Here is an 18629-nt window from a genome sequence, read left to right on the forward strand (position 1 = left end):
ACCTGGAGTTCATTAAGAATATTCTTTCTAAACTGCTGATTATGCAATAAAATGGTCAGATAAGTTACATGGTGCTCTAGAGACATAGATATTCAAATTCTTAACAGTGTTACGTGTGTTTTTTTGTGTATCCTTACCTGAAGAACGGGACACGGATGGTGCTGTGGGTTAAACCACAGAGCCTAGGACTTGCTGATTGGAATGTCGGCTCCCATTGCTCGGTCCCTGCTCCTGCCAACCTAGTAGTTCAAAAGCACGTCAAAGTTCAAGTAGATAAAAATAGGTACCGCTCTGGCGGGAAGGTAAACGGTGTTTCTGTGTGCTGCTCTGGTTTGCCAGAAGTGGCCTAGTCATGCTGGCCACATGACCCGGAAGCTGTACGCCGGCTCCCTTGGCCAGTAAAGCGATATGAGCTCCACAACCTCAGAGTCAGCCACGACTGGACCTAATGGTCAGGGGTCCTTTACCTGAAGAGAGTTATACATGTTCCTTCACAAAAGATAAGCACAATCTTGGGAAAAACTAGTCACTACTCAGATTGGAAGCAACGGAATGATAATGAACATTTCTATGGATTTCAACTGGCTGTCCTGATGGATATCAACAGGGAAGTCTATCCTTTACATGCAGAAGGTTACTGGTTCCAGTGCTATTTTTCTAGAAAGAGAGGTGCTGGAACTCACCATGAATGCCTCCCTTGTTCTCCTCTAATGGCAATGGCGCCCACCTGAGAGGAGCCAGAACTGAGTTCCAGTGAGTTCCGGCTGAAAAAAACCCTGCCTGGTTCTACCCTTGGTGTCTCCTGGTAGGGCTGGAGAAAGACTTCTGCCTGAATCCCAGGAGAGCCTCTGCCACTTAGGGTTGGACTAGTGTTCGAATGGACCTACGTAGGGTCAAAATGGAAGTGACATTAAACAGGAGGCTGGTTCTTGTGTGCTTGGCTTTCATTTACTAAATTGTCGCTCTAAGGGCAAAATCTGGATTGGGACTACAGCATGGGGAGAGATTAATGCAAACCTTTGCCCCTACCACAGTTTTGATTTGAGAAACTACTGCTTTATATGTTTAGAACTGTGTTATAATGAGAAAGCTCTATGATCTTTATTTACGGCTTTATTCATATAAATCAGATATCTAGCATCTCCTATATTTTAGTATGCACTCCTTCTTCATATTTAGATGAGGCTTTATCAGAAACAAATCAAACCTGTTATAAAAGTTGTCACAATCAAGAGTGACCTAAATTTTGCATTTTGTGTAATCCTTGTTTCAAAAAAGGCCACATAATTTTAATTCAAGGTAGCTAAATTCCAAACATATTTCCTTCATCTGGAGTAACTTGTCATTTATTTAGGACTGCTATGAGATGTTGGCTGTAAGAATCCTTTTTCTTGCCTTTAGTAATAACAAGGGGAGGGGCAATCCACTGGGAAGTTCTCACAAGGATGCCCTATGGAAATGAAGGGGGCTTGTATCCCATTCATTTCATTGGGTCTCGTACAGGAGAACTTCCTAGTGGACTGCATCCATAGAAAAAAGGTTAAATGCCACTTTCAATTTACAGTGTGCTTGGCACCTAGATTCCGGACCTATTAATTCGCTTAGCAAGATCTGAACTTGACTGACCTAATGGACCATACATGCTCTCTCAACTTGCATTATTAAATATTGTTTAATAATTATATATACTGACATTGATCTCATTGGAGTACATCTCACCATTTTCAGTCTGTTTGCAGATGTACACCTTAATAAATGAAATAATATATGCAAAGATTAATTTTAAGTAAAATATATATCAAATCTAAGCAAGGACAATGCAATTATACACACGCACATCAAATGCACATCCTCTCACCACTGCATATTAGTTTAAACCCACAGCCATTTGCTTATTTAAAGCTCTTAGCAGCTAACAATACTACAAGCCTAGCAAATCCTACCAGGCACTCTTTCAGAATCTTTATTTACTAGTGGAAGTAATGTACCTTACTTGTGTATCCATGACAACAGTGTAACATGCCAGAGCAATACTAGAGTTTTCCTTGCAACTGCAATATGAGATTAAAAGTAAGAGGCTAAATCTTATTAAATAGCAGAAGCTTTTCAAAAGATAAAACATAAAGTTTATGGGAGCATATGATAGTTGTTCATCATAATATATTTGTGCCATTTTCTTTCTTCTGTTAGGTCTGGCCCATTGATCGTAAACAGCACTGAATAGTGTGTGCAATGCATGCCAGCAAAGATACAATTTAGCAATTCCTACCTTAGATTTTTGCAGCAGGAAAAGGTAGTTTCACAAAGTTAAAGGTGAATTGTTAACAATACAGGTTTGAAAGAGTATTAACTGGGATCATTCTGCAGTTTGTTGTTGTTGTTGTAAGGCTTTCTCCAGGCCAAAGTTTATTTCATTATCGTACCAAATACTTTGATTAAAAGTTGTTTTTGAGCCAATGGATTAGTCCATATTTTTGCCTTGCTCTATTTATAAATTCTTTTGTGCTGTCTACAAATTTGTCTTGACTGTGTTACTGATATTAAGTGATATACATACAACGAGTTCACCATATGAATGCGTTTAAATGAAATAGAAAATTCAGCATGAACGAAGTCTCAAGATTTAGTAACATGGCTTTAGAAAATTTAATTATTTTCACTACATTACTCTAAAGCAGGAATAAACAGCATGAGGCCCTCCAGATATTTCTGGACTATCATTCCAATCCTTCTTGGCCATTGGAAACATTGGTGGATTTGATGGGAGCTAGAGTCAAATCTAGAGGGCACCATGTTGACTACCTTTGAAGGTGACCCCGAAACTGCAATTAATCCAGAATGCGGCAGCTAGACTGGTGACTGGGAGTGGCCGCTGGGACCACATAACACCTGTCCTGAGAGATCTGCATTGGCTCCCAGTACGTTTCCAAGCACAATTCAAAGGGTTGGTGCTGACCTTTAAAGCCCTAAACAGCCTCGGTCCTGTATACCTGAAGAAGCGTCTCCACCCCCATCATTCAGCCGGGACACTGAGTTCCAGCGCCGAAGGCCTTCTGGTGGTTCCCTCATTGCAAGAAGTGAGGTTACAGGGGGCCTTCTCAGTAGTGGCGCCTGCTCTGTGGAACACCCTCCCTTCAGATGTGAAGGAAATAAGCAGCTATCTTCTCTTTAAAAGACATCTGAAGGCAGCCCTGTTTAGGGTAGTTTTTAATATTTGATGCTGTATTGTTTTTAACACTTGATTGGAAGCCGCCCAGAGTGGCTGGGGAAACTCAGCCAAATGGGCGGGGTATAAATAATAAATCATTATTATTATTATTATTATTATTATTATTATTATTATTATTATTATTATTATTATTATTATTATTATTATTTGTCAGGGGTGCTTCCCAGCCAAAGGAATGCACACGGCAGATAGTTAAGTATTTATTTTCAAACAGTTGCTTGTACAGCTCTGGATATCTACGTACATCAATCTAATGGTTTGGCAGCTATTCCCAAGTCTGCATCCTATGGAGCAGTTGCAGCACAGGTGACCATTCCCCTGCCAGTAGTTTATATACCTTCCCCCAATGGGCTGTGTGCATGCAGCCAGAGACTGTGCCTGTGTAGAAACTTCCTCCACTCCTCCCTTTTCAGTTCCCTCCAGGTTCTGGGGGACAGTGGTACAAGAGAGGGTGGCACTTCACCTGCCTGACCTGCTTCTTCTGACCTATCCTGTGCTCCACCCTCCAGCTCTGAAGCTTCCCCTGCCTCTGATTCTTGACTTCTGGCTGCTGCAGATCCCCACAAACCACTGCCCCACTTCAGACTCCAGCCCCCACTTCCCCCTGGTGCACACACATCAGCGTCCTGTTGACACTACCTCTGCTGTAAACAACTCTTATTTCCACACCAGTAGATTATAATTTTTTGGTGATATGTCTTGAAGCTATTACCTCAGCACAATTCTGTAGATAGGATCCTTCCAATAGCTAGCATTGAAAATTGAGAATGGTCAATAAGGCGCCATATTCTCTTTCCCTTCCAGAAACACCTATGGCTTATATGTCTGCAACCATGCTTTGTACCACTGGTGGCCAAACTTGGCCCTCCAGCTGTTTTGGGACTACAATTCCCATCATCCCTGACCACTGGTCCTGTTAGCTAGGGATGATGGGAGTTGTAGTCCAAAAACAGCTGGAGGGCCAACCACTGCTTTATACTAACCAGGGTCCCTACTGTAACCAGATTTGGAAACCAGTGTTCTGTGACTTGCTCCTGAAGTCTTAATGATAGTTAGACTTCAGTATCCTTATGTCAGAACCAGATATTTAAGTTACAGTGGATGGTCTGGGGCAAATTTGTGGGGGGTTTTCCCCACATAAATGTAGGGTGCACTTAGACTCCTTTGACATCAGAGACCAAACTCCTATGATTCTGTTTCTCTAGCCACCATTAATGTATAACCTTCCATTTCCAGATTTGGGGGTTTGTTTGTTTTTTTAAAAAGTGTTCATTCTTCACAGCAACTCAATTGTAAAATTGTTAATTAAAGTCAGAGCTAAATAGGTACAGAGAATGTACGAAATGGCTTAGTCTTATTTCAAGTCATTAAAATAAGAAATTACTGTACCAAATATTTTGAGAAAGAGAAAAACACAGCATCAAGATTGTGTGTGTGTACTTGTGTGTGTGATTACTCTCAGTTTTATGCAGTATTGGAGCTGCTACCTCCCCACTAGTATCTGTATGGGTCATTGCGGGGGAATTAGACTCCCATACAGCCACTGTTCCCCTGCTTGTAGGCACCGAAAGCAAGCACAGTGAGGTCAGAAAAAGGCAGGGGTGTTTTTCTCTGTGTCACATCATTCTGGATTCTTTTGTCATTAGCTTACTGCAGTTTTGTTCCAGGGGTTAAAAGTTAAAGCAGAAACTTGGGACATCTTCTCATTACATCACATGTACATATTCAGGCAGTAAAAAGTTATACTTCTGCTCTCATTCTCAGCTTAAGAAGGTCGTCTTATTCCAGTCCATCGTTTCAGATGCCTCACTTTTCTTGCAAAGCTAGCAGTAAATCTGCTTCCACATTCACAAAGCCAGCTCCAAAGTTGGTTCTTAAGTCAGCTTGCAGAAACACACATCTGAGAAGATGGCATATAGCTCTGTCTGAAGGGAGAAATTTTTAAGCATTTTAAACAATGGAGCTCCACTTCTGGCCCTTTGCATTATGTATTTATTGAAATATTTGCACCATGCTTTTCTGTTCACATATGGGAACTCTATGGCAACTCACAATCAGCACTTAACAGAATAGCAGTAAGAGAGCAGTTAGTGAAATAATGCAGAGATGCAGAACAGCAGATGAAACACATCAACTGGCAAAAAAAAAAAGTTTTTAAAAGTGAGAAATAAACTAACTATAACACATAACAAAACATTCCAGAACAGGAACCATCTCACTTACTATTTTTCGCTCTATAAGACGCACCAGACCACAAGACGCACCTTGTTTTTGGAGGAGGAAAACAAGAAAAAAAAATATTCTGAATCTCAGAAGCCAGAACAGCAAGAGGGATCACTGCACAGTGAAAGCAGCGATCCCTCTTGCTGTTCTGGCTTCTGGGATAGCTGCGCAGCCTGCATTCGCTCCATAGGACGCACACACATTTCCCCTTACTTTTTAGGATGGAAAAAGTGAGTCTTATAGAGCAAAAAATACGGTAATTTATTGTTTTGGTGTGGATAGTGTGTGGATGAGCAAATGAACAGATAACGTGCTCTTTGACTTTAATACATCTTTGTGTCATATTATCATTAGAACAGAAATTAATATTCCCCTTGGTACTCTCCTGCTTACAAACATGATATGGATTGTCGTATGCATTTAAGTCTCCTTGCTTTCAGGACCAGCCCTACCATTAGACAGAGGGAGGCAGCTGCCTCAGACGGGAACAGTGGGCGGTGTTAGAGGGCAGAGTTGTGTGTGGCATATGTGCCCTGCCCTAAGCTAGTCACTGCTCTCAAGTACACTGCCCTATTTACAATGTTGAAATAAGATTCAGCTATTCGTCCAGTTGGCTTTTGTACATGAAATGGGGAGAAGTGCCTTATTTGTTTGTTTGTTTGTTTGTTTGTTTGTTTGCCCTAGGTGGTAGAATGTATTGTGCTGGCCCTGCATTCCTTTATTTATTTAAATTGCTCTGTATTATAAATACCACAATATACTCTACCTAGGGTCCCTGGAGCAGGCCTGGCTGCAGCAACAGCAGAGATGACCAAAAAAAAAGCACTCTTTAGAAATTCAGAAACTGGAGCAGTTTGGAAACTTTTCATTATATCTACTGAAGATCATTTGTTTATTGATGTTGCCGCTCTGTCACTTTCTAAACTTTCAATCAGAACTACCAGCTCAAAAAAACCCTCCACATTATATTTTATTTAACGGATGGTTTATCTTAATTATAATGGTTATCAAACCATGATCCAGGGATCTCTTGTGCTTTGTGGTATACTTGGCTAAGTAGAAGCTTCACACTTTTCTCCTTATTTTCAACTTACATTGGGGGTTTAAATTACAATATAATTTTTGTATGTCGCATAATGCTACATATTGGTTGGGAATTTTTTTAAAAAAGAAAAAAAGATGAGGTAATCCAGTCAACTAAAAGACACTCGTATTTAATGCATTGCTTCTCCAACATCTTTAGATAGATGCACGTTTGTTTTCGTGTCATCTAATCTATCATATATGTCACAACTCTGCAATGAAAACTGGCCACACTCTCTAGATGCAGCAAGTATATGAGTGCTGAAATACATACGTGTTGTCCACCCATACATATGTTGTCCAAAGATGGATAATAATAAGTGGAGAGAGAATACAGGTTTCCTTCCAAACTCTCTCTCTCTCTCTCTCTCTGTCTCTCTCTCTCTCTCTCTCTCTCTCTCTCTCTCTATATATATATATATAATCATTTGAAGGGTAACTGAAACCTAGAGGAGCCCAGTTTAGGAATTACAATTTTATGGTGATTTTTTTTTTAAAAAAAGCACATCTCTTTAAGACTGAAACATCATTGAAGATTCATTCTCAATTTTAACACATATTTTACTATCTCCCCCAACATAAAACAGAGTGAACGTTATAACACACAAAGACACATACACACATAGCCAGCTCAAGACATTTAGCTCCCTGAGACACACCACAAGATAGGGATGGACAGATCCATCAATTTCATTTTGTCTCATTTTTTGAAATATTAAGTTAACTTCACCACATTTCCACATCAGTTTGTGATTTATCAATACAATATTACAATAACTGGTTCTTTATTTTCTTATTCATTTTCCAATGCTTAATTAGAAGGAACATCTGCTGGTGTGTGTTTTTTCCCTTGCCTTTTTCTGTTTTCTTCTCTCTCTGTCTTTCTGCCTCTCTCATTCCTCCTCTCTTCGACTTTGTCCTCTCCTTGTCCTCTCTACCCCCAGTTTTGGCCTCCCTGTTCATTTGAGCCTCTCTCTGTATTGTGATTTGAAAGTATGAATCCAAATCTGAATCCTGGTTGGACATGTAGAGGGCTCATAAAAATCCAAAACTTTTACAGGAATAAATGTTTAGGGAGGAATTGAAATTACAATGGTTGTGAAGCAAAGGGGAAAGGGAAACGCTGACAAATTAAATGAGAATGAAATAATATGGACATGATAAGTTGGTTAAACTAATTTTATTGACTGACAAGGTTGAAAAATAAAATAAAATGTAAATTTAAAGATACACTGCTAGATAAAAGGACAAGTTGACTACTTTTATTTATTTCATTTATGCATCACTATCCATAAAATAACTGAAAGTTATATAACACCTCTGACCTTCATGAGTGTTGGCCACATTGTGCACACAAACAACTTCAAATGTGATGGCATATTTGTATTCAACTAAATTTCCAAACAATGAATGAACTTGAACAGATTTTGTCTTAGTTTGCTCAGTATTCAAAAGGTTGCCATCTTTGATACTAGTGTTGAGTTGATAGTTTACTTGCTATTCAATGTAGTACCTAGCTTTATCAGAAAGATCAGTGGAGTTCTTCACACCTACCTGAAAAAAATAAATAGAACAGATATTGGATTTGTTTTGTTTTGTTTTCTTCAATATATAAAGTAGGTAAGCAGAACCAAAGATAACACCTTGTGCATGGATCATATCTTAGACCTACGTGAAAAAGAATTGTATGTTTCACGGACATTTGTCTTAAACAAAAGGTTAAATTCTAACTCCTTTTTTTTTTTTTAACAGATGGAGCTTCTTCAGGTCTGCAGAAGTTTGATTCTGCCGACTGGAACAACATTTTCTGCTGCTGGGGCTAGATTTTGGATCAAGTATATTGGGGAAAAACAACAAACAAACCAGTGTTTGCGTGGATTTAGATATTCATTGGGAAAGCAAACAAATAAATCTGGATGGCAGTCAAAACAAAATATGCTTTAATCCAGGAACTTGTATGTGCAGTACTGTGTGAAAATATCTGTCTTCACCTTCTTGACAAGCAGATGGCCCAGGGCAAGCTCGGGCACCAGCATCAGTGGCCTACTTAAGAGGGGGGGAGAATATTGCATCTAGTCTCCCATAAGCCTCCCCCCCTCAAAAAAAAAAAAAAAGATAGTTGGTGCTTTCAAAGTATATGGGTCCAACCATCTCCCCAGGACTATTTCACAACCCTTATTCAAAGTGTTGGTGCTGACCTTTGAAGACCTAAACGGCCTTGGCCCAGTATACCTGAAGAAGCATCTCCATCCCCGTCGTTCAGCCCAGATACTGAGGTCCAGCTTCGAGCGCCTTTTGGCGGTTCCCTCCCTGAGAGGTTACAGGGAACCAGGCAGAGGGCCTTCTCGGTAGTGGCACCCACCCTGTGGAACGCCCTCCCATCAGATGTCAAGGAAATAAACAATTGCCTAACTTTTAGAACACATCTGAAGGCAGCCCTGTTTAGGGAAGTTTTTAATGTTTGATGTTTTATTGCTGCTTTATTATTATTAATAATATTCTGTTGGGAGCTGCCCAGCCAGATGGGTGGGGTATAAATAATAATAATAATAATAATAATAATAATAATAATAATAATAATTATTATTATTATTATTATTATTATTATTATTATTATTATTATTATTATAGAACTGATCAGGAAGCTGTCTTGTTACCAAGTCAGCCCATTGGTCCACCTAGCTTACTACTGTCCAAATTTAAACTGATACAACTCTAAACTGATACAAAAGGCTCCAGCTTCCAGGGGCATAGCGTGGGGGACAGGGGACCATAGACCCGGGAGCACGATTTTGAGGGGGCGTAAACCAGGTGCCCCCACGCAGGAATCCCCATCCTACCCTGCCTGCTGCCGGGGGTCTTGACTTAATTGTTTTCATTTCAATCAGTATTTCCAGATGCTATTCATAGGGCGTTTGGTCTGCACGCCTTCACACACGCACACATGCTCAAACTACAAATAGAACTGTTTTGGTGTGGGTTGCAACAAACATATTGTGCATCTTTTTTGCCCTGTTTAGATTGGGCTCCTTTTTGAACTTGAAACACTAGCTACAATCATGTTCAAAGAAAGCCCTCCCTCTGCTCCAAATAAAGGAGTGGAAATCATCTTATAAAGACAGCATCACATGAGAACCAGGCTTGACTCCTATGTCAACTTGCTGAGGATCAGAATACAAGACTGCATCCGTGTTTGCAAACGACATAAGCATCTGAAGGCAAGCACAATTGTCCTCATTATGCAGCCTCCCAGCCGTCCCATATGCTGATGCCTGATATCTCACCATATTTTCATATTCAAACAAAATACTTGGGGAGGCGTGGGGGGAGTGCTTGCCCATTGCGCGAGCATCCACAGATGAGAGCGCGATTGAGAAATGTGCCTTATTCTGCGCCCGTTGCAGCCAATCCCACTGCTCAAAGCAATAACTTAGAGGGAATGAACAAATATGTTTCGAGGAGATGGAATTTGTTTCATTAGCAATGTTTACATTAAATTAAATTTTAGCAAGAGGAGTCATTTGCAATATTGGCATCCCTGTTTTTTTAAAAAAAGAAAACTGCCTGGAACACGTGGAAATTGTCAACCAACCGGGAAGCTACTTTTCATATTTTGTTATGCAGCATTTTTTTAAAAAAGTAAAATAAAATAATGGATTATATTTTATTCTGAAATGGAGTAAAAAATACAGTCAGCCAAAACAGATTCACATGCAAGACAATATAAGAAGATCACAAAATGAAGAAAGAAAGCGATCAATTACAACCATCCATAGTATGCTATGCTTGGGAGAGAAACAGCTTACCAACTACAGAGTAAGCCCATTGAAATAAATAGGCTGCAATTAGTCCATTAATTGCAATGGGCTCTATTCTGAGTAAGACCAATGTGGGTTATAACCTTGTATCATATAACCGAGTGAAAGATCATGATAATTCATATTGTTGTGCAGTGCTTTATTAATTTAAGAACTTTTTTTAGAAAATGCCATTGCAATGCACTTCATCCCAAATATTCTTTCTGCCTTCTGTTTGTAGTGATCTTCATATTTTTGTTATGCTTTATTATTATTTCTAGGAGTCATTATATAATATCTCCTTGCCTTATTTTTATGTGCTGTAATCTTTTTGTTAAAATGTAAGGCAACATTTGATAAATTAGAGAAAAGCTGGGGTTTTTAATTAAATAAATCAAATTTCAAATATAATTAGTTTATTAGATTGTTTGTCGGTTTGTGGTTGCCCATTCTTTTCTTTTCTTTTTGAAACAAACTTCATACTGTAACAGTAACTGTACAGGTTCCAATGAAGATGTAGAGTTATATTAAAGAAACTTTGCTTAGTGAGTGTATATTAGTGAGCTTAGTGAGTGTATATTTGATTAAATAAAACTAGACCATTGGGATTGCTAATTAGGAACACAGGTAGTTGCCATCTACTCAGTGAGGCCCTAAAATGATTCCTTGTGGGTTGTGTCAGCACAGCTGGAGTTCCTCCAAGGGTGCTAGTGCCCTGGCAGCTGACCTGAGGGTGCTACATACTGGGGATCCTATTTTCACTTCATTGAGTTATATGGTAGAGGAAAGATAGGCTAGAAATATAATAACATTAATCAATAGGCAATCAAGGGATGGCTTATGGTCTGACTTGCTATAGGAGCACAGAGCCAGCCGCTGGCAATTAGGTCCTCTAAACCAGGGTTCTCCAACCTTAGGTCGACAGCTGTTTTCAGACTACAATTCCCATCAACTCTGACCCCCTGAGTCTTGCTAGCTAGAGATGATGGGAGTTGTAGTCAAAAAACACTTGAAGTTCTGAGGTTGGGAAACACTGTTCTAAACTACTGGGGGGCTACACTGTGTATTTGCATGGGCAAATTTGTTCTTCAAACTGTGGGTTGTGTTTTGCCACAGAGAAATATATTGTCATAAATTATCAAGCTCCATTATAAAGAAAATGGTTTCATGTAGCAATAAGGGCTTCACACGTGTGGAGCACATGTATTCAGGAATAGCACAGCAGTACTGGAAATGAACTACTTATAAGTGCCATAGTTCCCATTCCGCATCCCCCACAACATGGCAATTTCCAACAACAGGCACACTGTGCATGTGTCACTCATGGGCCAGCCTAAGGCTAAAGTTATAACATCTCTGGACCCCAATGGGCTCTTTAGCAGGCAGGCAGCAAAGTGCCCTGGCAAAATAGGATTGGCTCCATGCTGTAAGTATATCTTGCTGTTATAATTGCTCGCACTACACTAAACATTTAATATGCTAGGTGAAGAATGAACCCATGCCAAAGAGGCAGAGTAGGCAGCACACCTTTTAGGGGCCCTGCGACAATGGATCAAAATAAACTCGGTTCATTTTGTGTAATAAAATTGGTTTATTACAATTATTGGTTGATAGAATCAAAAACGTATTAGGTGATGTTTTGCGAGCTCCCCCCCCCCCGCCAAGATTTCAACATGCTAGGGGCCTCCACAGGGTTTAATCCTGTACTATGTACATGGATTCAGTTAATGGGAAGTGTGATGCTGCATCAGATATGTCATCCATAGCATGCCCAATTTGGATACATAGTATTCTCACCACTACAACATGAGAATACAGTGGTACCTCGGGTTACATACGCTTCAGGTTACATACGCTTTAGGTTACAGACTCCGCTAACCCAGAAATAGTGCTTCAGGTTAAGAACTTTGCTTCAGGATGAGAACAGAAATTGTGCTCTGGCGGCGCAGCAGCAGTAGGAGGCCCCATTAGCTAAAGTGGTGCTTCAGGTTAAGAACAGTTTCAGGTTAAGTACGGACCTCCAGAACAAATTAAGTACTTAACCCTAGGTACCACTGTAGTTAACATTCACTGGAGGCCAGAATGGGCTGTAGTCTTGTCATGAGCTCAAGACTACATCTGCCCATTCCTCTTCTTGTATTTTAGGCTATAATCCTAACCCCATTTACCTAGGAGAAAGCCCTGTTAAAGTCAAAAGGACTTACTTCTCAATAGACATATAGGATCAGGCTGTTGAAGGCCTTTCAAGCACCTAGACTGATAAGATTGTTCATGCCTTTTCTTAATGTAAGATGTTTTGTACGGGTATGACAATTTGCAAAAGCCATAGGATGCCTCAGTATAAGACCTGGCTGCCAAAGCAAAGTATAGCACAAAAATCAGCAAAAAAAAACCCCACCTAACATCTCTTGGATGGTGTATATATAATATTGATTTTCAGTTTAGTAAGAGGATGAAGGGAATTTCAGAAGCATCAAACAGTATCTAATCTGTTTAATGACTGCACTCATTTCCCTTTTGTGCCATTCTTGGGTGTGAGCCAGTCTACAAAGCACTTGCTGTGGGTGCTTTCTGTTATTTTTGTCACACTGCAAGTAGATCAAAGAGTTAACCAAACCTCCCTGCTCTGAAAGGTCATTTCCAAACTAAATGCAGCAATTCAAAGTGGGAAATGGAATGTGTGCCAAGGAGATGTTTAATGAAGTAACATTCGAGCTGTATCCTTTCAAGAACATTTGTGGAATTGTTTGATTGCCGTAGAGTACACAGGAAACAATAAACCTACACAGCGCTAACAGGGTCTCTGATGGTTACATTTTGCTGAAAAGCTGCCAAACTACTTGGAATTATAAGTACAGCCGAGGCTGAATTATCTCATATGCTAGAAATTTCACCACATATTCTGCATAGCAGAATAGTTGGGGGGAGGGGGGAGAGAATTTATTTTGTGGCTTAAATACTCAAATACAATTAACCTGCCTATTCATGTTGAACATTACACATCTATTTAAATAGCATTAAGCATACTTCTTAGGGTACATTCTCACGATACTATTATCCCACAATATGCTGCTTCCATGAAGTCTGAACCAAAAATCAGCTCCTGCTGCAACTGATGGAGCTTGCTGCGAGCACACACTGCATTTCTTATGAGCTTATGTGAGTTGAGTGAACAGGAAAATGCAGCATGATGCGTTTCACACACATCACACACTAGGCATTGTGGGTTAGAGGCAGAGGATTATGGAGGCAGGCCCAGTTGTAGCATAGTGAATTAATAAGAATCCTTTCCCTGGAACATGCATGGCTCACTTGCTCAAGTCCTGACAGTTGCCTCTTGGACTGCAAAGAAACAGTGATTCAACAATAACAGCTGTGAAACTGATCAAGTAATTTGAGGAAGAAACAGTGTCATTAAATTGCCCCACCCTGATATTGTTTCTCTGAATCATTTAGCATGCTTATTTGGGAGTAAGTTCTAGTGAATTCATCGGACAAACTTTTGAATAGATATGCACAGGAATTATTATTATTATTATTATTATTATTATTATTATTATTATTATTATTATTATTATTACCCCGCCCATCTGGGGAGCTTCCAACATATATAAAAACATCATAAAGCATTAAACATTAAAAAAAACAACTTCTCTAAACAGGGCTGCCTTCAGATGTCTTCTAAAAGTCAGGTAGTTTATTTCCTTGACATCTGGGTGGGCGCCACTACCGAGAAGGCCCTCTGCCTGGTTCCCTGTAACCTCACTTCTCACAGTGGGGGAACCACCAGAAGGCCCTCAGTGCTGGGTCCCAGTGTCCGAGCTGAACAATGGGGGTGGAGATGCTCCTATACAGGGCTGAGGCCATTTAGGGCTTTAATCTATATATCTCTAAAACTTCTAAAAATTAATCTCTAAGTCATTCTCTAAATCCACCCCTCCAAAAAAAGGAAAGGAAAGGAAAAGAAAAGAAAAGAAAAGTACATCTTTTAGACCTTCAAAAAAACCATATTTAGGTTTTGCTTTTATGCAAGATGTTCCTATATGTAAAGACTTCGAGAGATTAAAAAATGTTTTTTCTACTGGTTTAGGATTAAAAGTAGAGTTGCAAGAAATGGCAAAGCCATGACTTTAAATTTGTAACAATCCTGGTTTACTCCCTATCTTTTCTTTGGATGGGTGTTATTTAGTGCTAGACCTCATAAATAAGATGATCTGCTAGGGAAGGATTTAGCCTATCTATGGTGGAATCTACACATATATAAAAACTGTTCTCAAAATGCTTTTTTTAAAAGCATTTTAAAAAATACAACAAATTTTCCATAAGGCTCACCATCACCATCTAGTGTCACATTGTATATTGCACTTAAAACACACTTAAAACGTTTTGTTTGCAGCTGTATAGCTGAGTCCTGTTAATATGTTTCTCTATAGATACTCAGCTAGGTGCTGCCAGTGATAGACAGATGAGGCACCTTTTTAATTTCGGGAGTCATTTTGAATTTCTCAAAATCCAGACCTGAGAACAGAATTATCTAGCAAAACAGAATGGTGGCTGGTGTAGACATTTGTGAATTATATGGGCATATGTACCTGGTTGCTAGAGACTATTATTCCAGATATCTGGAAGTAGCACACATGATTGATCTACCACCATCAATTGTTCAAATACTGTATTTGCCAGGTGGGGTATCCCAATGAACTTGTAACGGATAGTGCCCCACAATTTGGAGAGGAGTTCACCCACTTTGCAAAGAAACATAATTTTAGCCATAGTACAACCACCCCCCATTCACTTTGTTGTGGTCAGTACAATTGCCTTCCTGCCAAATACAGTGGTACCTCAGGTTACAGACTCCACTAACCCAGAAATAGTACCTCGGGTTAAGAACTTTATCTCAGGATGAGAACAGAAATTGTGTAGCTAAAGTGGTACCTCAGGTTAAGAACAGTTTCAGGTTAAGAATGGACCTCCTGAACGAATTAAGTTCTTAACCCGAGGTACCACTGTAATTTCAACTTGTTCCAAAATATATCACCAGAACAATGCAGACAGCTTCGAGGGTGCACAAAATGGTTGAGAAATAGTCCATCTCAGTACAGCCGTTCTGGCTCCAGATGTACACTGTTCCCCCCCTATTTCTCTGACAGTTTGGACGGGCCAGACGGCCACAGATTGTGCAAGTATAATGAGTCACAATCTTTCAAGTCTGCGCAACCAGCACATCTGCTCGTGCTCACCTTCGTTTCTTTGCTACATTGCCACTGCATCACTGGGCCATTTCACAGCACCAATGCTGTTCTGGAACTTTTGCAGGTGGAGGCATAGGACTATTTCAGGCCTGAACACAGCAGAAAGCCCAGCACAGTTTCCATTTGTCAAACAATAAACATTTAGAAATTGTTCAGTGGTGGTCTTGAGAAAGAACTACACTGAGCTGACCAGAAAGAGCCCAGGGTCTGGAAATTGAAAGTGAGCACCCAGGTGTATGGGCAATAGCTGTTTATGCCACAATGAGTGGATTATGGATTAGGGAGTATTTGTCGGTGCTTAATGACAGTCCTATCTGGAGATGCCAGGGATTGTGCTTTACCACCAAGCTATAGCCCTTGCCCGCAGGCTGATTGGGATCGGATTCCATTCGTTTTGTCCACCAATGTGGAATGAAGGTGAAAGCCAGCTAAGAAAAACGTCGATTCTCTGGTGTCTGAGGAATATCAATGCACCATTCAAGAACCCAGAGGGTGGCTTAAAAAGGAAATATTTCAAAACCTATTGAATCAGAGGCGTATAAAATGCCTTCATCTATGCACACAGGACATAAATGCAGTTATAATTTGCATTTAAGAGGAGACATTTAAGAGCAGACATTTATCCTGACAGAACCCACTCCCTGTTTTGTCTGCTCGTGCAGTGAGATACAGTGCAATGCCTTCCGTTGTGTTTTGTAAATTTATTGCTAAATATTTGCTTGGAGGAGGGTGTGCGAAACAGGCTACTCCATATCTTCCCATGTTAAAAAGAGAGGCAGAGAGGCAGAAGTTCAGTCGGGAGAGGTGGTTTCATATAATCCTTGCACACCTCTTATCATGATGATGGAGATACACATCAAGTTGTACATTCACAAATCATGGCAGCACATGCACTCAGTGGGGAACCACAACCCTACACACAAAATCAAACCTTGTCCATCAAGTCCAACATGTATATTTAGAAGCAAGTCCCATGGCTTACTCCCAAGCAAGTGTGCTTCAGATTGCATCCTACTTCATTATCACACCCTTGGAAAAAGGAGTGAGTTGCCAGGGTGTGGCGGCCCAAAACTGTGCTTGAACATTTTCAAACATCAGATTTCACGCAGATATCCACAAGGTCAATAAAACTGAAGAGACACTATAGGAAATCTACACTATACTAAATGATTGTCCTATATCAAGGAGCAGAACAATGAATCCACATCTATAAAGCCAGATTTCCAAGCCTGTTGATCCTGCTGTCTCTAGTGCTACATTCAGAAACAAAGCTGGAGGAATCACTTTTTTCTGTTGCCATGAATCCTTTCTGGGAAAGTTCATTTTAGGGCTTATAACACATAGGAAGCCACCTCACACCATGTCAGGCTGCTGGTTCATCTAGCTCAGCATTGTCTGCTCACATCTGGAGGGCCCTGGGTTAGCCATACCTAGTGCACTCTGACAACAACTCTCCAAATTTGCAGGTAGGACTCTTTGCCAACTATGCTTTGAGATGCCAGGGATAAACTTGGGACCTTTTGCATGCAGAACAAGTGTTTCATCACTGAGCTATGATCTTTTCCCTTAAAACAAGCTTCTACATCATCTATAATCCCACCAAACCCTGTCAATTTATATCCTTATACTGGTAAATAACTCCTGAGACTTTTTAGGGTTTTCCTGTGCCTTTTACATTAAAGTTTATTGTTTGCAGGTTCGAAATGATTTATTGTTTCTGTTTATCTTTGCAGCTGGATTAGTATAGCTTGCCCCAGCATATATGTCTGACCCCAAGGAGGAAGGGCATTACTTGCTTTGTATATGTCTTTCCTTAATAATTTCTTATGGTGAAATCAGGGCTTTTTTGTGCTGGAACTCAGTTCCGGCACCTCTCAGATGGGCGCCATTGCCATTATAAGAGAACAAGGTGAGTTCCAGTACCTCTTTTTCTAGAAAAAATAGCACTGGGTGAAATAATGCTATTTTTAGTTAAGGGGCTGCTCATTGTTGATCCCCCAGTCACAATCAACAGGAAACAGCATAATAGTCAAGACCCTTTCAGTCAATTGAGTGAACCTCTGCTGAACAGGACTTACTTACGAGTAGACAATACAGAAGCACCTTGGCCATGGAGAAGGCAGAAGATAACATAGTAAGTGCATTGCGGAACCTCCTTTTTAATCTCACTTCTATCTAATTACAGAAAATCAATGCCTCAGCAGTGCTAAAGGTCTCTAGTGTAGATGCAACCTGAGTGAAAGTCAGCGCAGGCCAACGAAAACATGGCCTCCTAGGATCAAAGGCTGGCATGAAAAAGACCTGCATTGCACCAAGTCAGCAAAATATGGTTCAGTCCTTACCTCACAAATGAGTGCCAGAGAGAGATGTAGCCAGGGTTAGTATAACTGAAAGTGTTGGCTAGATCCATTTGTAGTGTAAAATATACTAGGAAGAAATGTTCACAAAATATTCACCCCATTTCAAAAAAACATGATATCCTTGTTTTTAACTCTGGCTTCTCTATGTAGCCTCATAATTATGAAGATAATAATGTCTTGGTGTTAGTTAATTCTGTAGAGAGTGGTGTTAAAAGAAGAAGAAGCCATTTCTATTGAATCCAGTTAGTGTTGGGATACTGCCAGGGAGACAAAGTCCATCATGGCCCCAAGCCGTCTGCCGGACGATCCATCGATCTCCCGTAGGCACGCAGTATCAGCAATTAGCGACATGAATTTCTAGAAAATATCTTGCCACATTCCAGAGCTCATGCACACTCTATCAGCAGATAATTCACAGCAGAAGTCGCACTCAGGAGAGCATTATTTACAAGTTTATTCAGCGTTGGTCAGAACAGAGAAAAACATGACTGCCTTCTTCAGTGTTGAGGCACCGAGAGAACAAAAGCAAAGACACAACAGAAATATCCTGTGAAAACAGGAAATACGCAGGCTGTGACACAAACATCCTGCTCCCTTTTAAGGTGGAACGGAAATATCCTAACAGTTAGTACTTCTGCTTTCCTTATCATATGCTTCATCCTTTTCTGATCCTGAGGAAAGGGCA

The 18629-nt window shown here is 40.2% G+C and overlaps 1 long non-coding RNA gene across 2 annotated transcripts in view; it reads left to right on the forward strand.

Moving 5' to 3' along the window:
- The window catches only part of LOC308597589, a 119137-nt gene extending 110685 nt beyond the window's left edge, over nucleotides 1–8452 (forward strand). For both annotated transcript variants that reach the window (XR_014013064.1, XR_014013065.1), the window contains one exon: nucleotides 8288–8452. This is a non-coding gene — a long non-coding RNA (uncharacterized lncRNA). The remainder of the gene's footprint in view (nucleotides 1–8287) is intronic.
- Nucleotides 8453–18629: the final 10177 nt, after the last annotated feature.

Source organism: Podarcis bocagei, assembly GCF_964188305.1.
Source record: "Podarcis bocagei genome assembly, chromosome: 11".
In the NCBI taxonomy this organism is placed as follows: domain Eukaryota; kingdom Metazoa; phylum Chordata; class Lepidosauria; order Squamata; family Lacertidae; genus Podarcis; species Podarcis bocagei.